Source organism: Coturnix japonica, chromosome 6 (assembly GCF_001577835.2).
Source record: "Coturnix japonica isolate 7356 chromosome 6, Coturnix japonica 2.1, whole genome shotgun sequence".
NCBI lineage: Eukaryota > Metazoa > Chordata > Aves > Galliformes > Phasianidae > Coturnix > Coturnix japonica.
Genome location: NC_029521.1, coordinates 9,391,923 through 9,417,493, shown reverse-complemented (window position 1 = coordinate 9,417,493; position 25,571 = coordinate 9,391,923). Strand labels below are relative to the sequence as shown.

General features: G+C 46.5%; 1 long non-coding RNA gene across 1 annotated transcript in view; it reads left to right on the top strand.

The window, feature by feature from the left end:
* Positions 1–23,201, top strand: part of LOC107315773 — a 30,351-nt gene extending 7,150 nt beyond the window's left edge. Inside the window, exons 2-3 of the long non-coding RNA XR_004307705.1 lie at positions 21,977–22,119; positions 22,962–23,201. This is a non-coding gene — a long non-coding RNA (uncharacterized LOC107315773). The remainder of the gene's footprint in view (positions 1–21,976; positions 22,120–22,961) is intronic.
* The last annotated feature ends 2,370 nt before the right edge of the window (positions 23,202–25,571 follow it).

Here is a 25,571-nt window from a genome sequence, read left to right as displayed (position 1 = left end):
CGTCCTTTAAATCACGTATCTGGCAGCAGCTATTGGTCACATAAAGTTTCATTGAGCAGTATCTATCACTTACCGGTTTTCTCAATGTGTGCATATATTTAATTTTCTACAGACCTCTCTGGCTGATGTTTTCTGCTGAGTAAATGCTAAATCGAAGGACTTCAAAAAGTGTTTTGGTGCATTGGAATGGCTGAATTATTTGCAAAAGGAACACGGAATATAAAAATTCATCTTGCAAAAAAGTTGCCCTGTTGTATAAAGCCCATTTATCCGTGTTTAAAAAAGTGGAATTTATTTTTTTCACAGCGTATGTAGCTAGCAAGCAATCTTCTAATCAACCAGCTTTGAATATTCAATTTGGGTTTGCATCTGTTTTCTGCTTCTTTTGCTTCTGCTTACGGTGTGCTTATGAGACAACATGTGCTTTGTACTGAGGGTTCAAAGCTGTACCTGTGAATGCTTGAATTCAAAGATATGGTCAGAATTTAATATATTTAAGCTGGCTCAGGGAGCCACATTCTTGGGCTTAGCAAAGAGAATGCAGCTTGTAAGAACACTAGGTAGAAAATGATGTCTTAATGAAAACAAACTTATTTTGTGCAGCTTGTGATTAAAATAAGAGATTATGCCTTGGTGTGCAACTGAAATAGCAAGAGTGCATTTGCTTTGGGTACGTGGTCAGTTTGGAGAGTCATGGCCAGTCTGCAGTGTGGGAGGTATTTAGCTGTGCATTTGCAAATAGTGCTCTTTGGATGCTTTGGGATGAAGTACTGAAATATGTCTGTGTAATGTGGCTGTGACTGGCTTGGATGGAGCCAGCATGTCCTTCCCATGTTGCAGCAGAGCTTTCTGTAGGGCTGATGAGGAATGGAGGCTGGGATGAAGAAGGGGATGGGACATGAGCTCTGTTTACTTCAGTGCAGACCTGCTGGTCCCCATTGCTGCAGCAGAGCTGCTCCCAAAGCAACCCATCTCTTGTGATGAGCTGGTTTCAGGGAGAGGAAAAGGAGGGAGTGAAAGGAGAAGGCAGTGCTGCCACCAGCCCAACCATCGCTGGGGCTGGCAGTGTTTTCTGAGCCTCCTGCCTGCTTGCTGCAGCCCATTAATTGATTTGGCAAAGCAGAAAGGAAAGCAGTAGTGGTTGAGTGAACTGAAACTACATATATTAAATTGTCCTCCTGGATGTTGGCATGATTTCCTTCCCCCTCTTTGGAGCTGCTTGCTGATGGTACCCTGCTGTTCTGTGTTCTCCTTGCCCGAGGTTTGATGGATGCTGAAGTCTCGTCTTTGGCTAGTAATAGGGATTTCACTTATTCTGCAGGCAAATTTGCTACTCATTCCCGTGGCAAGGATGCTGCAGGCAGAGTTAGCTGCTGCCCTTGCTGCAGCAATGGCAAAGGCTGCTGTCTTTATCTGTGCTGTAATTAGATCACTAATTAGAGCTCGCTGAATATTTTCTATCCACCCTTCACTGGGCCAAACCAGACTTGGCAGAGCCACTGAGAAAAGCACAGTGGTGGGTAAATGGAGGTGACGGATGTGGCCATGATGTCCAGAGCCCTTCCTGGGTGTCTTTGCATACCAGCTGCAGGTACTTGGCTTCCACTGACCTTAGCCAGCCCTTCCAGGTGTGAGGGAGCTCCTTCTGCACAGGAACTTCAGAGTGAAACAGCATCCCTCAGTGCGCTGTGTTTAACTTGCTCCAATTCTGTTCCCTTTTTTCCACATCAGTAAAAAGCACCATGGCCCTTCCTTCTCTCCCCCTTTCCTTCCTGTGTTGGTTCTGTAAAACTGGTGTTTGGGGGCAGTAAATCACAAAATGGAAGCACGCACTCATAAAATGCTTTATGCTCCCCTCCATCAATATTTCAACATAGAACACAGGCACCAACATTTCATTTTAATTATGCCACAAATTTCCCTGTTGTGGGAGAAAACTGAACTCTGCAAGCCAGCCCAGCACCGTCCCCTCCCTGCGACATCTAATTAGCAGTGTCTGTTGTGCACAGGAGCTGGAGCAGTGTGCGACCCGGTGTGTCTGTCCCACAGGAGGGAGGGCTTCCAGCTGGTTCCAGTCTGCCTCATTCTTTTGGAAGCTCCTCTGGCAATGGGAGGTCTTGAAGCCATGGGTGAGAATAGCTGGCGAGCTGCCTGGAGCCCTCCAATGAGCAGGAAGGGCGATCCAGCACAAGCAGAAGGTTTGGGGAGATAGGGGAGAAGGGGAACCTTCCCTGCTGCAGCCAGCCTTGTATTTTTTTAAACCTGTCCTTTCTCAGGTTGCAGCAGAAGAGAAAGAAGATGACCAAGGCATGTAAGTCACCCAACAAAAGTCTGTGCCCTAATGCACTGTTTTTGAGGAGAAAAGTAGCAATACAAGAAGCAGTGTGTTGCACACACAATTAATGTGTTTACCTGCAGAACTCATTGCCAGAAGATACTGCTGACTCTGAGATTTTCTCAGCGTATAACGTTCACAGGTGTGTGAGCTCTGATAAAGATATAAATGACAAAATGCTGAAGGAAAGGGGGTGTGGGGGGGCCCTAATGCAGAGGAAATATGTCCCTTGTGGTAGTGCTGTTCCATCATTGTCAATTATGGTGAGTGTTAAATGTTCCTCTGTAACAGCTGGTGTGGAGTCTTATTGTAGAGAGGGCACTAAATGAGACGGTTATCAGTGTAATTCAATATGACAATTTCTGTGGCCACATCCTAAAGACAGTGAGAAAGGTGGGGAGGGGGAGCGGCGCTGCTTGTGACACACACAAATGCTAACTGGAAGGGAAAGAGGCATTCATTTCTTGTTAGCATGTACAAATGTAAATGTAGTGATTTATGTAACTTCCCAAAGCTTAGTGGCTTGCTGCCTGGACAAGCATTCTTAAAACGCATACCCAAATTAAGGTGCTGCGTATTAGATAAATTGCTCCAAAGTAGAAACTAGGTTTGCAAAGTCAACGTTTTTCCAACAGCCTCTTAAAACTCCTAACAAAAACCAACCAAACAAACCACTATAGGGAGAAATAAAAACCTGGATGCTGCCACTATCAAAGCCCAGAAGATGGGTTTAGGGCTGACCTTGTCAAAGAAGCTGGTTTACCACAGCCTGATCTTGATGGGACACATGTTGGCAGCTTTGGAGATGCACTTGTTAAATAAATTGAAGTCCTAACACTGCCACATAAGTGATTTGATAAATCAATTGCCATATTCTGGCACTCCCAAACACAGCAATTTGGGATTGTGTAATGGAGGGCTCTGTGTCTCAAACCGAGATGGGGAAAGTGGGAAGTGTTATGTTTCATCCAACATCTTAATGCAGCATTTCCTCTGCGAGGGAAGGTGTGAAAAGTGAAGCTGAAGCTGCAATCTATGCTTTTTCCTCTTCAGTAGGACCGCTATCTTGAGATAGGACTGGCAGTTCTGGTGGTGGTGTGCCAAGTGCCAGGTAGTGGCTGGGCCATGCTGTGTGTTAATGGGAAAATGGCCTTGCATACTCTGAGGATGACACAGGGCAACATCAGAGCCAAACCAGGAGAGTTCAGCAGGAGCTCAGCCAGCTGGGATTTGTCTGTCCTCCCAGGAAAGGGTTAGGGGTTGATGTGCAGAGGAAGGGGAGGCTGGGTGTGAGGAGGGGATTGGTTTGCTTTCAGTGGTTGCCCCAAACCAATCCTAAGGAAACTTTGGCTGACATATGCGACTTGTAGATGTAATTAGCTTTTTTTTTTTTTTTTGTGAGACCTTTTTATCTGAGCCTTGAACAAGAGGACTGATAGAGAGCAGGAGAAGAGAAAAATGGTAGTGTTTTCTGAGCACTGCATCCCTGTGTGCGTGCTGGCGTGTCCCCATACAGCCCAGAAATACGCAGCAGGGATCTGTGCGCGTGGTTATGGCTCTGCTGTCCTTGGATCCTGTTTGAATACACTCCATCCTGGAGTTGTTTTGCATTTCACCAGGGAGTCTTTTGTCTAAAGGGCATCGCTGCTACAGCAAAGTGGAGCGTGTCCCTGCCCCTGCGTTCTCCAGTGGATATCACATTTCATTACCCTGATGAGCCTGAGCGAGTTCTCCCGCTCGCGTTAATTTGCCCACAAGCCAGCCTGTGTCACGTCCGCAAGAAGTCTGTGACATTTTCTAGCCTCCCCCATCCCTCCTGGTTTGGAAGCCTTGAATAATAATCCCAGCCTCGTCCCATTTTCCACTTATCTATTGTGAGATGGAGGGGCTGTGTGGCTCCATCCTGCCCTTTGGGTGGCTGTGGGGTGACCTCCTACAGTGGGAGCATGGGTGCACCCCCCAGGGAGAGGTGCCTGGGGAATGTGAGCCTGCAGTGCTGGATGAGAAGCATGGCTAAACCCAGAGTTGAGCTCCCTCGGTTCAGTGCTGTGCTTCAGAGTGCCCTGCAGGCAAAGCACAGAGGAAGGATTTAAAATTAGATGTGTGGAGGCAGGTGAGAAGCGAAGTATTTGTGTTCCCAGTGTGGTGTTCTTCCTTCCCAATGTCTTTAATCTGCATTTCAGTCTACGATGATAGTACTGAGGGGCCGTTTTCCAAATTCTTCTGAGTGTGAAGTGAGATGTGCTCCTGCATGCATAGCAAACAATACTGTTGTTTTTTTCTTTAAGCTTTACATAACGAAAGTTCTGCTTTAACTAATAACAGCTTTGAATGATGATGGTTTTTCTGTTCTGGCTGCTTTGACTTTGAGCCACTGAACAATCAGTGGTGCTTGTGTCAGCCCTACCGTAAGGGCAGGTAATTAATTTCTCAAGAAGTCAAACAAGCTCTAGCAGGACAAAGAGCCTGAGCTGCTGATTGTTGGTATCTTGAAGATGAGATGAGGCTGCGTTCTTGCAAAATATTTCTGTGATTATGTTTATCATCATGACATCCCAGGAAGGAAATTCAGCATAATGATGCTTAGTCTCGCCTCACACTTTCATCTGGCTGGTGGTTGCTGTCTCTATATTCCCATTTTCAATAACAATTAACATGCATTTGTCAAAATCTGCACTGAAGGTGCTGAGGTGCTTCGTGCTGAGCACACGAGAGCCTCAGTCACGTGCAGACAAGGGTTACTTGGGCATGGAGAACCAGCAACTGATTGAGAACAAAATTCATGGGCTTTGTGTAAGTTTGGCTGTAATACCGAGGTGTTTCTGGAGTGCTCTTTAACAGAGAGAAGGAGACTGCCATTAAGAACTGGTTATGTTGTATTTCAAAAATGAGGAGGTTGGAGTTAAGTGGATCGTATGGTACAACTTACAAAGAGAACAGGATACAGGAACACGTGAAAGATAATGACAGGTGAAAAGAATGAAACTTGAAGCCCCGAGTGCTTAAAACCTGGAGGTTTTGCTCCAGGAGCTTCCCTCAGCCCTAGACAACCATGGTAGGTGAGGAGTGAGCCGCGATGTGCTCTGAGGTGGGAAGTAATGGACTGGCACCAAGGCCGTTGTCAGTGTCCCCTGCACAGTTTGCTTCATGCTTGGGGATGGCTGCATAGTACTATAAATCCCAAGGGTGTTACTTCTGATTCAGGGGAGTTCAGCATGAGTATTAGGACACGTTTTTCCTCTGAAAGAGCAGCGATGCAGTGGCACAGGCAGCCCAGGAAGGTGGGCGAGTCACAGTCCCTGGAGCTGTTGCAGAGCCATGGAGATGTGCATTGAGGGTTGTGGGCAGTGGGCTGGTGTTGGATGGGTGAGCTGAGTGTTGGGAAGATTTCAAGTGGTTTTAGGGGAAAGCAGTAACCAAGGAGGACATTTAGAGTGCCACAGTGGAGTGGATCTCCTTCTGAGATGTCTGCTTCTCCCTCCTGTGGTTCCATCCTTGTCTCTTGGCTTCAGACATCAGTGCATCTTCTGGGGTGAAGTAGGGTGCACCCCAGCTAGGCCAGATGCAGAGGGTTCCAACCTCCAGCACTTGTACCCTGGCCAGGGGCTGCAATTTGGTGAGCAATTTCTAGTTCAGAGAGAAATTTCTTCTCCCAGCATCCCTCCGAGCCACTTCTGTCTGCCCTGAAAGGATTCCTCTCTGCGTGTCGAGTCATGCTTGAAGAAGCGCTTGTTAAATAAGTACCGCTCAGCTTTGCTTAAAACAAATGAAGTTGATTTAATAGGGCTATAGAGGGGCCAGGTAGCTGTGTTATTTAAGAGTATTGGCACTTTGAAGGCCGAGTGCTAAAAGCTCTTCGTTTTTATTTCAGCCGTTAATTGAAAATCAGCTGGTTTGAGTTGTTCTTTCTGCCAGTGCTCCTTCCCTGTTCCCTGCCTCACCCCCCCCCGCCCTGCTGGGGTGGGATAACAGCTGTTAATGCAATACCCCTGCACAACACGCTGGTACAAATGTGGCACTCGGCCAGGCTTTCACTTGTGGTTTATTGGTTTAATTAACCAGGGTCTTGCAAATACTTCTTTGTGAGGCAGGAATGAGATAATCTAATGTTTTTTGCCTGGATCCTTACATCATTTTTAGGTACCTGGTGAGGGCACCAAGGTAAAAGCTTGGCTTCTCTGATTAACCTTGACTGAATTCAAGATTAGCGTGGAGTCACATTATTGCTGACCTTGTGCTCCACCACCTTCTCATCTTTCTGATTTGTCTTTTCTTCCCCCTTTTGCAATAACAGTCAGAAGCGTTGAAAAAATTCCCTGCCATCTCATAGAAGAGCTCGAAGGACAAGAAATCCAGATTTCAAAATCCTTCTTTTGGATTTTGAGCACCACAGCCCTCTTGCAATTCCAGATTTGGGATAAATGTTGTTCATCCTTACGTCTTGAACTTTACCTCTTCTTTGCTTCCTTTTCCTTTAATGGTGATAAGCATCACGCTCCGTTCTCGTGTGTCCGCCCTGAAGGCAGTGGCAGCGGTTCTTACTTGTGACTTTCTATTGATCTTGAGGGTACTGGTTGCGTTATGGAAGAGAGGATATTGATTCTCTTAATTGACAGCTCTCCCTTGCTGGGATCTTTTCAAATCAAGCCTGTGACAGGTCACATTCCCTTGTGCCTGGGGTATCTGAAGCATGCTGTTAGTGTTGGGAGGCGCCTGGGTCAGGTGGGTAAGTAGTTCATTAAAGCTTTCTGCAGTGATTTTTCCCATTGGAGTTGAAGACTTCTACGTGAGAAATGTCTCCTTGACTTTGAAGCAGAAACGTGGAGCTCAGTTCCAGACACAGGCAAGCAAAATGCTGTCACAGCCACGTCCAAAATCGATACAACCCTTGGTGGAGTGGTCTCTGGTCTCTGTGTGTGAGTAGTTCTAAGGCCCAGATCCAGGTAAGCAAGATCTTGAGGCTCCTGCCCTGAGCAGGTCACTGCATGAAGCTGGGGTGTCAAATAGACTGTAGGGTGTCTCTGGAGATTTTCAAAATATAGCCCACTTGTATAGGGGGTCCTTGTTAGTGGTATTCTTGTGGCAGTTTTGTGAGCTGTGGGCAACTGAGGTAACATCTTCAAGGGTATTAAAAGGTAGATAGGCTGAAGCTAGGGTAGGGTACATCATACTGTGTCTCCTCTTTGCTCTGATAACTGCTGTTGCATCCCTGAGGAGCTGCTGTGGGCTGACCCAGAACCTTGCTTGTCCTGGGATCTGTCAGTAGGACCAAGCCCTTCCTTGAGACAACACCTCTAATGCACTCCTAGCATTATACTAGCAAATGCTAGTGAGGATAAATTTGGTGAATGCAGTTTTTTGGTTTTTTTTTTTTTCTCTTTTTCTTTTTTTCCTGTGTGGAGTGTGTTGAAATGCTAATAACTGCCTGTTTACTACCAGGTGCAATTAGAGATGCTGTACAAAGTCCTAGGGCAGAATTAGATTGGATATAAGGAAGAAATTTTACAAGAAGGGCGGTGAGGCACTGGCACAAGCTGTTTAGAGAAGCGGTGGTGCCCCATCCCTGCAGGCACTCCAGGTTAGCCTGAAGAGGGTTCTGAGCTCCTGATGGAGCTGTGGGTGTCCCCATTCATTGGACGGGATGACCTTTGAAGGTCCTTTCTAACTCAAATGATTCTGTGGTTCTGTAAAAGATATGGTTTCTGGCTGCCCAAAAGATGATCTCCTTGCTTGCATACCACTTCTTGACTGCAAATCACAGCCTTAGAGCGCTTCATAGTCTGGTGGGTTTGTGCAGGACTGTCTCTTTTGGAAGATCATCTCATCTCTCAGTGAATGCTCTGCTGCCCAGTCAGATGCATGGCACGTTCTAGGCCTTTCTCTGGGACTTTGGGAAAAGGATGTTTACCAAATGGGATGCTTTATCTTTCCTTGGGGCTGGATATGGTCCAAGAATATATCAATGTAGAGTTTTCTACCTGTGGGTCAAGAGGAAGTCTGCATGTATTTTTAGAAACACAGACAGTCAAACCATTAAATTCATTTGTCTTTGCTTTAATAAAAGTTCTCCTTGCCTTCAGAGAATGATAATGGCACTAGATTAATGTATCCAGGAGTACCATTGTGAGTGGCAGCTGGAGAGTGAGAACTTGATGGGATCTAAAATGAAAGAAAAATGTTTGCAATCAGTTTCGTGCTTCATTCTCCTCTTACCCCAGCTACCTGAGATGTTCAACACATAATTCTACAATTATGTGGTGTTTTTTAAAAGAAAGGCATTGTGAGTCTTCCGTGAGAAACTCTCAAAATGCTATTTTCATGCAAATAGCTTTGTGTGCTAAATTGAGGAACTTCAGAACCACGGAAAATATAGGAAATGTGGGCAGAATGCATTCGAAATGTAAAAGTTTCCTGAGAGTTGTCAACAGCTCTTTAAGAAGCCTATTGCCCAAACCTTTCAGCGGCTTCTCTTTGTGATTGCGGGAGGAAAAAAACAACAATTACCAAACTGAAAAGACTGTATGTAGCTGTTGCACCAAGGAGCGGTTCTCAAGGAGTGATAATGGAGTGCAAGACGCTCCACCACTCGCCTTGCTTGCTTTGAGGAGAATCAAGACGACAACAATGCTCAAATTCTTTTTTCTAGTTTCCAAGCTGGAAAGAAAGGGATGCCCGGTTTTCTAGATGGCTTTCTCTTCCAGAGTCTCTGATGTCTGCTAATGTGTGTCCTTACGCTTGTGCTGGGGGTGCACTAAAGGGTGCAAAGAGACGTGAATTTCCCAGTGGAGGGATCTCCACCACTCCATGAGCTCCTGTGGCAGGCTAGTGTAGAAGAGTCCATTCTTGAGGGCAATGCCAGCCCTTGAAATGCAAAAGCATCCTCTCGAAATGGAGTGTGAGATGAATAAAGCAAGTGACTTTTCCACACCGTGAAAAGAAGTGCTTTCTACATCGCTGCTGCAGATGATTAAGGAAAACAATTGCGTTCTGACAACATGCATTGACATTTTAAAATGAAAAAGAAATGAAGAACAGATTCTGGGAGGTTTGCCATTAATGATAATAGATTTCCCTGTACGGGAGCCTTTTCAGAAGTCCGATTCTGTTTTTCTATACTGGAAATCGTGCTGCAGGGGACAGCCAGTGAGTCAGAAGAATTCAGAGGGTGACCTGGGGTCTGCAGTGCAGTCTTTAATTTCTCTTTGAATATAGAAAAGACAATGGTGAGAAAAAAATTAGTTTAGGTGCTTGACAACCACGCTGCCCTAATAGCAGAGCCCTGGCCCAGTGTTTGGCTGGAGCACGTGCAGACCTTTGGGATGGGTATAAAATCCATTGCAGTTTGTCACTTTGCTGCAGGAATCTTTTGCTCCTACCTTTCAGCTGTGGGGTTGAGACCGGGACGTTTACAGCTGCCTCTTTTTATAGGCACCGTCTGTTGGGTAATTTTATGTGAAAAACCTATTTAGGCCCCTGATGGAAGAAGTAAACTTAGGTGAGACTCATTCTCCTGCAAATTCTCGGCACGCCATAAAAATGCATTGCAGTGCTCCGAAACGTTGGCTGTAAAACTTGTGCCTTGTTAAAGTTACAGTCAGAGGCAGTGGTAAATGGATTGCTTAGGCTGTCATGGTGGTGGCATGCGGGAGTCCCTTCATTCAACCCTTGCAATGAGGATGCTGGTTCCTCTCTGAGAACCCTGCAAAGGCAGGATGCCAGTGGTTTGCTCAGCGTCACTACTCTGGCCCTGGGTCTCTTTTGCTTTTCCAACACACGTTTCTTTTGGTCAGCTTGGCTGCCACGTTAGTTCTCTAGTTCTTCTCATGCTGCTTCTCTGTTTGAAGAGAGATGCAAGCAAATCACACAGTAACAACCAGGGCTGGGAGACATTTCCAGCCTCTGAATAAGCCATGTGGGATTTTTCTTTCTTTCTTCTGTAATTGCTGTCTGCATAGGGAAAGCCATTCTCAGCGAACGCTGACAATTCCCATAAAATACACTGCTTTTGGGCCTTCTGTTAGCTACAAGGAGGAAAGGAGGTGCTTGGTGCAGGTTTGCAGTGCTTTCATGCTGGGGTGGAGCAGAGAGGTGGCTGGCACAGTTTTCTCAGGAGCTTGGTGCAGAATTGTCATGCGTGGCTTCCTGGATAGCTGCACAGGTACTTATCCTTTTATAAGTAGGAAATAGGCATCTTTATAGATCTACTACAATTGCAATCTCAGCTGAAGGTTGCTGCTGTTCTCGTTCCAGGTTTGCAGTTCACTTGTTGCCTCTCTATGTGCCCTGCACTCAGTCCTGGCTGCCATCCTTCCCAGGTCCTGTTCTGCTGTCTTTTATCCTCTGATATTTCTCCTGCAAGCTGATATATTTCTTTGTGAATAGCATTTAAATCTACATTTTATGATTGTGCAGATTGGAACTTCTTTTTTTCTTCTTTATTTATTTATTTTTATTTCTGCTCTTGGTGGGAACATCTTTTCTTTTATCCTTCATGCCCCCTGAGTGTGCCTCATTTAAAGTGATGGGTTACTTTTGACTCTGGGTGTGTTGCTACTTCAGTTAGCCTAAGGTCGATGCCTAGGTGGTGCCAGCTTGCTTGAAGGCCACCACCTTCACCATAGGCTGCATGCTTTTGGCTTTTGTCTCCAGGTCAAATGCTTACTTAGTGCCTCTGAGGAGCTCTAGGGGTGCAGCTGTTATGTGCTGCTCTGCATTCTGTGCTGCCTGCAGGAGCAGCAATGAACTCCAGTCTGGTCTCTTCTCCTTTGGGAAGTAAGGGCAGGTGGCTGCAGGTGGGCTGGGAGAGCCCGGTGAGCCCTTTCTGCAGGGAGTTTGTTCTTCCAGACCACTGTTTGTGTAAGCATATTCCAACTCTCAATTTCTGATGTATTTTCCCACTCCTTCTAGGTGAAATGTTCCAGAGATGACCTGTATTTTTCCTGTTTGGTTATTTGTTGGACGGTGCTTTTTGTCCGTAGTTTCCAAAACGCTCTTAAGTATCTCATATTCAAACCTGTGAGATGGTGCTTAATGTTGCAAGACCATACCAATTGCCTGGTCCCTGATTTAGAGGAGGAATTTAAGTCACGAGTGTCCCCACCTGTCAATTCAGATTTCATTTTGCGAATGTTCCTTAATGTTCCTGCAAAATTCAGTTTCAGCAAACGTTCCTTCTAGAAGCATCACCTGCTGAACCGTGAGGAGAAGCTGGAGCAGAGAATTCATGCAGCTTGCTAGAAGGCACTCCTGGGGAGCTTCATGTACTTCTTGCCTGTGAGTCTGTATGAAGGAGCCCAAGCCTTTTGCCTCTCCAAGCTATTTGATGGCATTTTTATGCAGTCCTAAACCTCTTTCATTGCTTTTCTCCTCACCAATCTCATCCTGTTCATTTCCCTCACCTCCCTGGAACAGCCCCTTCCAGCCTTCAAGGCTTTCTCTCTGGCAGAAATTCCTGCAGGTGGAGCTGGAATGACGTCCTGCTGCTGCAGTAAGATAGGAGGCATTGCTTGTTGCAGAATAATTGCTTCCCCGTGGTTCCTGTTGCTCTGTGCCTGCAGCTGCTGGGGCAGAGCATCCTGCGTGCCTGGTGTCCTTGCAGCCAGCCTACCCTTCAGCTCTTGCTAAGCTGTGGTGCTTCGACCACCTCTGGATCACAAAATTGGAATATCAAAAGATAGCGTGGCACAATCAAGTTGTTATTATTACTTATTTTGTATAAGGTGTACTGGTTTAATTCTCCAGGGGGGAAATTTCTATGCCTTGTCCCATAAGGATTGCAATAGAAGGTGCAGCCTGTAGCAGGAAAACTGTGACTGGATTCAGCTATATCAGTGTTATCCACAGTGATTGTTATCACTATGGCTTTGCAGTGATTTATCTGGGCTTCCTGGCTTTCCCAGGTGCTGGGCGGCCTAGGGATACACAAGAACAGCCAAGAAATCAGGGCTGGCTGCTCTCCTGGTGGCTCATTCCCCTGCTGGCTGTTGTCTGCAGGTGGCTGTTGCCTCCAAACCTCAAATGAGATGCCAGCTGCTGTTTTGGCTCTTTGCTGTGCCTTGGCTGTGCTGTTAGATCCCACCAGCAGAGTGTCTCCCATGCTGAAAAATAGCAGCTAAGTTTGGGAAGGGGGGAGAAAGAGAGAGGCTCTGGACAGGGTTGGGAATGTACTCAAAACACTGACGAAGTAGGTCTGTACAGAATTCCAGCTGTGGAGGCACCAGCATGAGAGGTGCCACTCTTTCACTCCCCTCCAGTCTGGGACATTTTGCAGCTTCAGGGCTTCCTGAGCTGGAAGTTAATCTGTAACCTCTTGTTTAATAACCCTTGATGGACTTCTGCCAATTTGCTTAAATATTTGTATTGTGGGCCCTCTGGATGCCCTGTTGCGAGGAGTGACGAAGCTGGAGACGTATTTCAGCCATGCTCTGGAGTCTTTGTTTTTCCCGCTGCATTGCATTTTTGTGGTTGCTTCCAGGGCCTCCCACATCCCTGACCTCTCTGCAGGAGCAGCAACTCTGCAGGCAGCCGCCGAGGACCTGCTGTGCAAACTGTTGAGCTAGTGCTGAGCCTTGGCATGGATCCCACAAAGCTCTGCTTGACAAAAGTATGTTCTCAGCTGTGCCCAAAAACAGCTCAGCTCAAACAACCACGCCAATCCTTCCCTGCTGTGTTGTTTTTCCTCTGTTTTCTCCTGGATATCTGCTGGGAGACCTCACGTGTGTCCCATCCTGATGTCTACCCGGTCAGGCCCGTCCCTTGTGTGTGCAGAACAGATGCTCTCCCAGCTCTCTTTGCCCCTCCCTCCCCTCCACTATTCAGGAGCTCAGGTTATTTTAATGCAGTAAACATTTTTTCTGACAGTTTGTGACATGAATAAATCCGTTTCCTCTCCTCCCTCTACTTTTTGTTATTTAAAGGGAGAAGATGATTAAATCCAGCAGAGCTGAGATGAATTTTGCTAGCAGGAAGAGGGCGGCTGATGGGGGTCTGTCTGTCAAGCTGCAGTTTGTGCTCATCAGCATCTTGGGAGAAGCAGGGTTGCCAGCTGCCTGCGAACATCTGGTTCTGGTTGTACCCTACTCCCTTTGCTTTGCTTTACATTCTTTCTCTGGTTTTGTAGTTTAGCGTTACTGACTCTAAATGTAGGATCTGACAGGGGAAACAGCTTGGTCTCTCCTCTTCTGCTCGAGCACGGGATTGCTGGTGCATACTCTGAGCAAGGGGTAGCCAGAGCTGTAAAAAGCATCCATGTGGTAGAAGGTTTCTGCAGGAAAAGCTCTTTCTGCTCTGCTAATGTGATGCCAGCCAGAGTGTGCACAGGAGGGGAAGCCAAGGATGCATGGTGCAGAGGGAGAAAGTGTTTTCTTGGCCTTGGTGGCATGGAAACATGAGCGGTTACAGCAAAGGAAACCGTGGTAGAGTTAATTGTCGCATTTAAATGTGGAATTGAATAGCACTGCTTTGCAATCATTGGAGTTAACTTTTTCAGCTGCCCGCTGTGCCGTAAGGAGACAAATGTGGGAGGAGCAGGCAAAAGTAGGGCTGTGCCTTTGGCTGCACTTCCTATCCTTGAGATTCCTGGCTGCAGGAAAGATGTTTGGGATGGAAGGGCCACTGAGGGGGGTGTGAGGTGGCACAGTGGCTGGGTGTAGTGAGTTCCTCTGAACAGCACCTTTGTCTGCTTATAGAGGATCCAGAAGTAGTGAGTCCCATCCTCCCATCCTATCAATTCTGATGGTGTTCATTCTGGCTGATGAAGCAAGGGCTAAATGAGCCATGCTTGTGGTCATCCAGCTTGGCTTCACCAGTGTACCCTGGAGGCTGTAGCTTGGCATCACTGGGGTGAGGGACCTGCAGCTTGGAGTGATGGAGATGGGTGATACTGAGTGAGGAAAATTTCCAGTAATCTCATTTGGTGTCTGGCTGTACCTTGCTAGAGGGGAGTTCTGTTCTGCCAAAAAGCACACAGCAGATGTGTGCCAAAAGGAGCAGATTGATGGAGAAAACAGAGCAGACTCCTTCTCTCAGCATCAAAATAGGGCTCCTGGCCTCACCTGGGTTCGTCCTGCTGTCTGTATTTCACAGGGATGGATTGTGCCTCCAGATTTTGACAATAGAGGATGACTTGCAGTATTTCAGGTTTTCCTGGAGTCTTCCTTTCACCTGCCTGTCTCTTTCCTTCGGTCTCCTGTGCTTCCAATGACTGACTTTATTATCTTTGCAATTTCCAACCTTCTTTTTGGTCTCTTCCGGAGCTTGCTTTCTGCTGGGGGGAAGATGGAAAAGGTCAGGCTCTCACTAGTGAAGCTTACTTAATTTGCTTGCCGCATCTGTGTGCAAACTTGCATACACGTTGGTGTGAAGGACCAGGACCAGCATCCACACAGACCCAGGGCTGCTTTTTTATTTACCTCCTTTATTCTTCTCTGTTTTTCTTTTCTCCCGTCTGGCCTAATATTCCCAATTTCACCTCTTCTACAAGAGAAGAGCTTAGTGGACTCCAAACAGTAAATAAAGCTGACATTTGCAGCACGCAGGCTGATGCAGCAGGACAGGGATACAGCAGCACTCTTTGTTTGGATTTGTTTCCTCTCTTTATTTAAAGCCTCTTTTAATCAGGAGCTAATGACAACTTTTGGTTGTGAGAGTGGATGCGCAGGAAAAATAAAACCAACACCACAGTTTGCATTCAAAAATAATGCAAACCATTATAAATAGGAAGATCTGCAAGGATATAATTAAGCTAAATTGCTTATTGTTGCTCTCACCATACATGATTTCTTGCCTCTGCAATCTGGGTTGTGTTGTCTGGGTTTGGGGAAGATGTCTTCTCTCTTTATCACTGTTACAAACCCATGCAGTGGCAGCTGGTTGATGGCAGAGTAGTTTTAGGGTGTTTTTTCTTTTTGGCACGTGTGTGTGGATCAAGGAAATCTTTGAGTGGCTTTGGGTGGTGCTGTTCAGATTGTCTCATCGCCCCTCTCTTTCTGCAGCTGAATTGACCTTAACAGCAGGCCCATCTCCTCGGGGAGCATGCTGCAGACAGACGTGGAGAAGTGCAGCAACAGGTCGCAGCAGCAGCCTGCCAGCAAGCAGCTTAGACTGGGGAATAGCAAAACTCTCTTTGCCTGCAGATGGTGTGCGATGAGCTCGTGATGTTAATGACACCACGCAATTTACCCTATTGAAAGTAGCTGAGCCTCTGAAGAATTGGGAGCTGATGCCGAAGTCTCCAAACAGATCTTAAGGCATTTGAGACTTGGGTGTTTTTGTTCTAGTTTTCCTCATGTGTGTTTACATGAATGCAGGATAAAAGCTGCACGCTTTGCTGTGCTTTTATTGCATTAATGCATTTGGGGACAGCTTAGGAACTGGGTGGCAGCACTCCGGCCCTCTTGATTTTTTCTGTGCAGCACCCCTAGTTTTGTCTGTATAGTTGGGCTGCTTTTCGCTGGACACTGCTCTGAGTAGTGCAGATGTCATCAGTACCTGACAACGTGACAAAGCTGTCACAGTTATGGAAAACAAGCAGTGCTGTGCGGTGTCACCTTTGTCCCCAGACAGTCTTTTGCTCATCTGTTCTGCATGTGGCTCTCTCTTGGAGCATTTTCCCCTTTGCTTCACTGCATGCAGAGCAACAAATGGTTGCATCCTGAGGGTTAAGCGACCCAGTTTCAGCTGTGCCGCTCTCTTTTCTAACCTCAGAAGGCACAGACCCTGAACCAAAAAGAATAAAAAAAGATTCTAATTAGCACAGGACGAGTAATAAAACGAGGGCCCTGCTTGGAGAGGGGATTGATTTCAGTTTTCACAATTAATGGAAAGAGTTGAGTGAGATCAAACTGCAAGTGTGGCACCAACTTTCATTCTTACCAGCATCTTTCTTGTTCTTGCTTGGCCTGGTTCCTGGCTGGAGCCATGTCACTGAGAGTCATTTTCTGCTGCTGTCCTTGCAGCTGTGGGAGTTGTGCTCACATCTACATGTGAGAGGAGAAGGTTTGTGGTCAGACCTCATGTCTTGCTCAGGAAACTCCCCCCAGCTTCCTCACCTGCAGTTGTTTGGCTGAAACTCAGTTCATCTTTATTGCTATTTTTTCTAATGTTCCTCTGGGCTCCTAATGGCTGTGATTACACCAAATGCGATGCATTTCATGTACTGTAGGAATGATTTCCAGGCCCAACTGTCTCACTCCGTGCTAGGAGGATCATTAAAGATATTGCTTTTTATAAGCGAGTTTTTTTTTACCCGCCCCAATCTACTTCCAATCCTATGCTAACCTGCAAAGTAATAAAATTGCTGAATTTATTATGTTGTGTTAATTAATTATCTCTATAGCAACATGCACCGATGCCATAAATATGGGAGCTCAGCAGCACTGCTGGATAGAAGAGCTGATGGATATTTGGGGGAAAGGCTTTCTGTAAATGCTCAGATGTCTGCAGTAGTTACGGTAACAGAAGATTGCTGGTCCTGCTTTGCATAGTTCTCCTGTGCTGCCCCATCCCCCTTTGGACTGAGCCTTCTCTGTTATGTAGGTGTCGCATGTTCCTGTGGAAGAAGTGTTGCAAGCTGCTGCTCTGCCTCTTCACCTGCTCAGAGTGCTGTGTTACCTCCTGCTGGTTTCTGCAACCACCACTGGGAACACCAAATGCTGAGCTGTTGCTGGCACAGGGAGCCCCTTCTGCTCCAGCAGAGCTGCCCTGCAGGGATGGAAAGGATATGGATCCTGACAAGGTGACACGGTTGATTTTGGTGTTGCAGCAGGGTAGCACTCCTCATCTCCCAGAAGTTTGTAGCTGGTTTGATGCCCTACTGTGCAGCAGCAAGGGTTTGCTGTCACAGCTGCACAGCCAGACTGTGCAGAGGGCTCAGTCACTGTTTTGTGGGATGGTCCTTCAGGGGGAGGAGAGTGGTCAGGAAAAGCTCTAATTGCACTGCAGGCCTTTAGTTCCCCAGGGACAGATGTCTTAGGGTGTGAGACGCAGCATGTTCTGCTTCATGCAGGAGGAGAGGGCTTTGGGATGGCACTCAGGCATGACGTGCTCACTTGGTTCTGCAGGCCTGCAAGGGATGCTGATGGACGACCATCCCAAGGGGCTGCCCTTGATGGGGGATGAGTTGATGGTTGGACTAGATGGTCTTAGTGGCCGTTCCAACCTCAGTGATTCTATGAAGGTGCTATGGATGAAAACCCATGCTTGGGCCAACTTGGGATATCTTCTGGGAAAAGAAGTTCCCAGCAGTGCTTTGTTCTGCATTTAACCAACTGCCATACTTAACACAGGGCACCATGCAACCCTTGCTTTCCAAACTCATTGCTCTCTGCCTGGGATGTGCACAGGAACAGTGAAGCTGCCAAGCTACCTGCCTCGCTCCACATAAATGATAACAACAAAAAAGGGAAAAAAAAGATAGCTGTTAACATGATAATATTTTTATTTCTGCAGAAAAAGTGTTTATTTCGGTAGTGTGCACAAAGTTCCAGCTATTCTAAAAAGCCGAGATTTCGCAGCTAAGCTTTCCTGTTCCCAGCAGAGAAGGAGGTGAGATGCTCAAAGAATCTCTGTTCTTATTTCAATGCTGTGCTCACCAGCCAAATTTTCCAAAGAGCCCATTTTACTGGCAGAGAAGGGGCTGAGGAAGAAGGAAGAGCTGGAGAACACTTACTGAGCCCAAGACTCTTCCATTTTATCTTTCTGTTCCATATGTTTTCTCCGTAATGAGACGAATTATTTATCATTGAAGTGATATATAATTTAGAAATTTAAACTTAAAATTAATGGACGCTTAAATTAATTTACTGACAAAAATAAATGTCCGTCCTTCAAATCCTATAATTTTAATTGGAGTGGGCTATGGCTTAATTAACATGTATCGATTGTAGTCCTGCTGCATCTCTAGGTGGGTGGACTGTGTGGAAATGCAGGGAGAAAGCCTTCTCGCAGATGAAGGTGCATTCAGATTTGCTGATAGTGCTCTGAATAATTGCCTTGTGAAGAGACAGCGCAATCTTTGGTCTCCAAGCTGTTTTCTGGGCAGAAGGCTTAAATATATGTGTTGTTTAAAATTCGGGCTAAAAATTGGCATGGCCACTTTATAGATGGGAAGAAAATATCTGCTCCAAAATTGTTAATGATCTGAATCATTAATTAATGAGATGCATGAAGAACACACAAAATTGGAGGGAAGTTATAAAGAAGCTGACTCAAACTGAAGCTTTTGTGGGGTAAAAGGTGGGCTTTCCCATAGCCTTGTGGGTGTGAAGGAAGGGAATGGGAGTGTGATGTGCAGGGCTGCTTCCCAGCTCTGCCCTGTAGCCTGAGCCTGCCTTTGGTTCACTGTAGGCCCTGTGCAAGGGGAGCATCGCTGTCACATCCCAAGGGCCTTGCTATTGCATAGCCTTGGGATGGGTGCTGTGCAGAGCCTGCAAGCAGACCTTGTGAGGCTCTGACACAAACCTTTCCATCTGATGCTGCAAGCTCTTCCTGACCTCCTCTATGTGGCCAGTGACCCTCTCCCAACCTTTGCAAGTCAAAGGGAATACTGCTTCCCTTGCCTTTTAATATTTCATGCTTTGTCAGTGCGGTGTGTTTCAAGGATGGAAGGTGTGCACTGTCTCACCTTGCAGAACAAGCTGCCCAGCCAACTCTCAATGATCTGTGGTGTAATTCCCCGGGGCTCTGCTATACCTACCATCAGAGGTACCCTCAGGGGCTCAGGCCCGGCTGCCTCCTCTTGCCTGTAGGCTGCATCTTCAGCATGGTACTGTGTACAGCTGATAGAGTGGTTTGTGTACATGCTCTCTTCCATCACTCTGGTATTTAATCAGCTTTTCTTTTCACAGTACAAACTCCTCTTGCTCCAGAAAGCTTTTTTATTTTTTAATAAGTGTGAGATGGAAAAACTTGCATCATTCCATAAAACTGCTGTGGGTGATCCCATAAGCTCTCAGATAAGATGCAATGAAGGCTGCAGTGTGGACACCCAAGAGGAGATGGGGGAAGCACTGCAGCTGTGAACCCTCAGCTTTCTTGGGCTCCTGTGCATCCTCGGGCAGATGTAATATTTAATCTGTGTGCTCTCATATTTCACACAGCATGATCTGCTGCTGCATGGGATAAGGATGCCCTTGCTCCTTCCGACTTTTGCTAATTAAGGTTTTCCCTTCAGCCGACGTGCCCTTCAGGAAGGGTATTTTAATTCATCCAGCAGGCTTGAGTAAATGGATGCTCCTCTGGCAACCTGTCCAGCCTGTCCCCTGCGTTGTCCCATCTTACTGATGCGATGCACAGGCGCTGCCTTCCTGGAGACCTTTTTTTTCTCTCCAATAATATTGAATAATTTCTCCATCAGGAAGGAAAGTAACTTGCAATAACGAACCATCAGCGGGTATTTCAGATTGCTTTAATGGGTCACATCGATGGAATCTACGCTTTTTGCTGGGAAGATCACACTTGGCCATAACCTTAATTCATGTTTATGTCAGAAGAAAATATGCAGTGGAGATGGCTCAGAAACAGCTTTTCCCTGCTCAGCAGCCAGATACAAATATGCTGAGCTTCTAAAATTGTGCTGAGTTTTGGAAAAAAATTAAAAGTAAATAAAAAACAGATGTCCAAGATGATTCTCTCTTACATAGAGAAGCTCCTTAAAGCTGGTTTCGGTCCTAAGATGTAACCCAAGAAGGTGTGTGCTCATGTGCCCAGAACTGTGCAGACGTGAGTGTCCCTAATGTTACTTTTAGGAGCATCTTTATTGTAATCCTTATAGCCCATCTCTGGAAGCATTCAAGTCTAGGCTGGATGCAGCTGCTGCTTGATCTAGTGGTTGGCAACCCTGTCCACAGCAGGAGGTTGGAACTTGATGATCTTTGAAGTCCATTCTGTGCCATTCTGTGATACGCACCTTTTCTTAGTGCTCTGCTTTGTGTGTGGCTGGAAGAAGTGCATAGGCAGGAGATGCCCATAGGCAGTTTGGCTGGTTTGAACACAGCTGAAGGAAAGAGGCTGACTGTAGATATGTGAATAAAAGCAATAGAGTTAAATATAATCAGTAAGGTTTGACCTTCCAGCCCTGTGCTTGTGCCCATTGTTCCACATTGGCCAGACCTCTCTGAAGGACAAGAGCTGTCCCAGGATGGACTAGCAGTGACATTTAGGTTTTCCGCAGAGAAAAAGAGATGAAAACAATCTCTGAAACCATTCCTCTTGGTCAGGACGAGCTGCTCTGTCTTGCAGAAGATGAGATAAAGTTGCAGGTTCACTCGGTCAAGATAGATGAGGGTGTAAGGGAAGACGATGAAAATAATAAAAATTATTGGAGCTGTCTCTGCAGAGCTTGGTGGAAGGGACAGCTGAGACTAATGCTGCATGAATGATTTGCAGAAAATGATTTCTTCGACAAACTTTGCCTTAATGGAGGTAAACTGTCAAAGGCTACAACGTGGGTTTTCTGATGTGCATGTGAGTCAGAACTATTTAACGAGGGAATGGAGTTCCCATCCCCAAGGCCTTGCAGTGAGTTCCTCAGGGGCTGCAGCTCTCCTCTGCAGGAGAGATTCAAGGGCTGCTCCCAGCAAGGAGTGCTTGTTCCTCAGGTCAACCTGTGCTGCTCCAGATAATGCTGAGATTAATGCTTAATTTCAGGCGTTCCTAGGGAGTAGGTATGTAAGACTGTAATACATGAAACTTGAAAGCAAAAGAGGTCTGGTAGTCTGAACGTGCGCATGCTAGTGCTCCTGTAAGTACTTCTGGTGGGCTATGTCTGTGCTCATGTTAAGTTTCCTTTTCTGATGTACTGTCTCCCTCCTCATTCTTTCCTCATCACCTTGATGAGTGAATGGGTTTTTGTTTCTGGAAGTCTCTTTAAGACTTTAATTAAATCAGGAGAACACTCTCCAAGATAGTTCCCTGCTGCTTATCAAGGTTCTTAAGGCCTTGATTCATTACTCTGTATTATTTCTCCAACCTGAAATAAGCTTTAAAGACCTGTTATGGGGAGAGATTAAAGTTATGACATAAACAAACTCATATGCATGTTGTTTTCAGAAAGAAGATGCTTTTAGTATCATATTTAATGTTCCAAAAACAGACATTGCTTACAGCAAGCTTTTCTGACTGGATGCCTTTGAAAACAGATAGATACTGACCCTGTTTGATCTTGCACTATTTGTGTTTTTTGTTTGTATTTTGTGGCTCTCTGACAGTCCAGACTGCCCCCGAGCTCCGCTCCATACTTTGCCAACCACCCCTGCATGGCAGCAGAGCTGTTCTGTGATGCTGTTGCAGTGACAACTGGAGCCCTTCTGGAGTGTGCATTAGTGCATCAGGTGGCTGCTGCTCTTGTGTGTGTGGAGTTCCTCCAATGTGGCTTCTCTCCTGTTTCTCTAAAGGTTATACAAATAAAGAATTCTGCTCTAACGCAGCGTCCTCTTAGTGCCTGCATAGCCACATGGGTAACTCTTGCCAAGGCTGACTTGTGCTGATTAATATGCTACAGAGTGAAATAATTTCCTTTTTTTTTTTTTTTTTTTTTTTTTTTAAAGGGAGCAGAGATGTAAAGCTGAGAATGTGCCTTGAAGAAGCTTGTTCCCTTTATGTCCCCTGTGCTGAAGGCTGATTAGCTTTTGTTTTTTCCTCCAGCCTTAATTGGGGGAACTGCTGTGTTCGTTTCCCTCCTGCCCTGCTACACCATTCTCCAGCAGTGTCAGATGAGCCAACAGCCACATGCCTCAGGATGTGATCTCACTCTGCTGCAGGGAAGCAGGCAGCATCCCCTGGGTCAGGTGAGTGTTGCCCAACCTCCCTTTGTGCCTTGGGCAGGCTGGGAAGGCACCAGACTTGGAGAAGGATCACCTCTGGCCATTCACATTCCCCTCTCCCTTCCTGGCAGTTGCACTGTGCTGGATTAATATTTATGGTGGTCATGTCTCTGTAATGGGTCTTTTAGCACTCTTCTAGAGCAATGTATTAGGTAGGGTCTTGGGTTGTGGCCAAGGAGTGGGAGAGCACTAGGAACTGGCTACATGCTGCCCAGCATTTCTCTGAACAGCATGGCGGGGTACCAAGTGCACCTGCCAGGTATCCCATGACCCGAGAACACAGTGAAGGGCCACCCCTGCAGTGCTGGATGTGGTTGGCTGCCTACCACTGCCATCACCTTCTGCTGACAGCATAGCATTGGGCAGGCACCGTTCTACAAGAACAGGGAGGGTGAAGTATCAGAAAGCTCAGGTTCAGGAGGGGAAGTGTTTTGCCCCAGAATGGATGCTGCTCCCTGCCCATGGATGCTGCAAAATAAATTCCCTTGCAAAGAAGGGAGATGCCTCTAATCTTCCTGCTCCCTAGATTTAGCTGTGCCATTAGCTGGACCCTGCACACATAAAAGCTAATTTTATAATTTGTAAACGTAGCTGAGTGGCTTTTATAGATGAATGTTGGGAAGTGATAAAATACCTTCAGGAGATTTATAAAGAAGTTTAATGCCAATAGCTCTGTGTCTGCCACCCCCGCCCCCCTTTCTTCAAACCTCTTTCTCTGTCTTGGAGTTGCATACAACAGAAAACATGTCCACAGCAAGAGCTTTGTGGCCAGCACTCAAGCCTTTAATTTTGCTTTTACAAGACAGTTTTACAATGTCAAGAAGAATGGCAAAGCTGCACGGCACGCACGCATAAGATGTTGTGCTCCTGGAAAGCTTTGGATGGGCGCCAGGCAACATTTGGTGGCAAAGAGAGATGGTCTTGGAAAAAGGCAACCAGCCAAGCCCTCATCCCACAACCTTATGGTTCCTGTGCAGTGTTGATGCTATTGGAGCATGGAAGGACAGTGAGCATGCCTTCCTGCAGTGGCACACGTCTTGGTGAGTCTGATTGCACCAAGGACAGTTTTTTCTGTTCCATTCTTTTGCATTTCCCTTATGTGGTGAAAAAAATGTCATCCCATGACCAGCAAGACTGAAAAATCTGCTTGTGGTTGGGCTTATAGTGCGGCTCCTGTGTGGTTTCTCTTGAACTTAGCTAGGGACAAACAAATTGCTGGCTTTTCCTCTGACTCAGACAAATGGCTCTGCTGGCTGCTTTCATCAGGGAGGATGAAATCTGTGATACGTGGTGATGTTTTCTGGGACCTCTTCCCTTCTTTTTGGTTGCAGTTAAAATGTGCTGGCAAGTTCAGAAATGGTTTGTGTCAGAAAGAGATGTGTTGTGACTCTGTGTACCCTCTATCCATGGGATGTCAGGCTGGCAAATGTGCCCACAGGCATCACAGAATGCCCATAAGCATCTGGCTCAAACAGCCCTGGCTGCACACAGGTGCTCCAAAGTTGCTGTTGGGATAAGCCAAGGTTTCATCATAGGATCACAAAATGGTTGGATTGGATGGGTCTCTAGACATCATAGAACTGTAGGATGGTTGAGTTGGAAGAGTCCTTAAAGATCATAGGACCATAGAATGGCTGATTTGGGGACCTGAAATATCGTAGGACCACAGAGTGGTTGGTTTGGGAGGGCTCTCAAAGCCCATCCAACCCCAACCCTTGCTTTAGGCTGGTTGCCCCCCACCAGATCTGGCAGCCCAGGTCCCCATCCATGGCTTTGAGCACCTCCAGAATTATGGATGTACAGATCCCCTGGGCGTATTTTTCCACTCCATCTTCCTGTCTTTATGTTCTTGGTTGTGGTTTTCTTTTTTTCTTTTTTTTTTTTTTCATGATTGGACTCGTCTCTGATTTTTCTTCTTCATTTTTTAAACTTTTTATTGAACACTGATGACGGAAGAAGAATGCTTTCCTCCTGCCTGGTTAAATTTTCAACTGTCTTGCAGGAAGAGACAGCCACACTTAGTGCAGTTCCCAGAGCCTTCAAATCATCGGAGGAGAGGGAGGGGGAACTGCACGGGGAAGGAAATCATTTGTATAAGCATAGTGAAGAATCACCTTCCTTTAAACTTGTGATCTGTCTGTGTTCGTATAGATAGCTGTCTCTGATCTCTCTTCTCTGTCCAGTGTCTCTTTTCTATTATCTCCCTTCTGCCATTGCTGTCGTATCTGTGCTATGTCCCTTGCGCTGGGACATTTTGCTCCCTGGAGGGTTTGACTAAGGACACTAAAGCGGTGGGACTTGTAGATCCAGATTATTGACAAGAAATCTTTACTAAAACGCTTTAATGCATCTTGTGTAATTGATATAGCAATAGGGGGGGGGAGGGCTTTTTTTTTTTTCTGTTTCCTGTAGGCACAGTTCACTCCCTGCCCCTAATGTCTTTAAAAGCACAGAGCCTGGTGTCCTCCAGCCATTTCCTGATGGGTTAAAGTGTATTGATGCCAGATGCTTTGGGGGCTGTAGATATCACCCTGTTTGCTGCTCACAGAAGAGCTCAGTTGCTGGCAAACAGATGGAGTCCGAAATAGTCAGCAGCAGTAGTCCCCAAGGGGCAGAGTGTTAGCTGCCAGCTAAGTGCTGTGCTATGCATCATGTTGGGGTCCCTTTTTTTGCTGCAGAGCTGCTCAGCCACCTGTCTGTGACTGTGGCCCAAACTGTGGTCCTACTGGCTGGAGTAAAGCTGCAGTAACAGGGGAGAGAATGGCAATGTGGTCAGGACTGAAGTCATGGTATCCTCTACCTGGGCTGTTGGGGTGAGAAGCAGCCTGGCTCCATGAGGAGCCTGAGAAAGGGGAATGGGCATCTGCTGGGATAGGATTTGCCAATAAGCACTGTTTTCTCAAGCAGTGTTTTGCGACCCGCTTCCTTGGCATTTCTTGCTGGCATCTGTTGCTAGGAGATGGGTAGCGCAGTCCCTTTTGAAGCATCTCTGGTTGCCCTCTACCTTTCTGGAGAGCTCCAGCTTTGCACAAAGTCTCTCTGCTCAGCTCCATCCATTTCATCCTCCTCCTCCTGCACACTGGTCGGGAAGGACTCTGCATGTTCTCCTGCTGTGATACAGCACTGTGCTCACCATAGGGTGCTCGCTGCCCTACGAGTCCTAATTGTATTTATTTTGATAAGCATGGGATTCAGTCTGCAAACTGAACTCCTGCACCAGATGCTCATGTTCCTTCCCATGGATGGAAGAGCCAGGGTCAGGAGGGGCAGCAGCCCCTTGGCACATGACTCTTAGCTGAGGTATGGGCCACTCAGGGTGCCCTCCCCATCTTCTTGGATGTTGTTTTGGTTTTGGGATGTGCAGTGGCTTTTCAGCCCTCATCAAGCATTTATCTGCATGGGGAGGCAAATAAAAG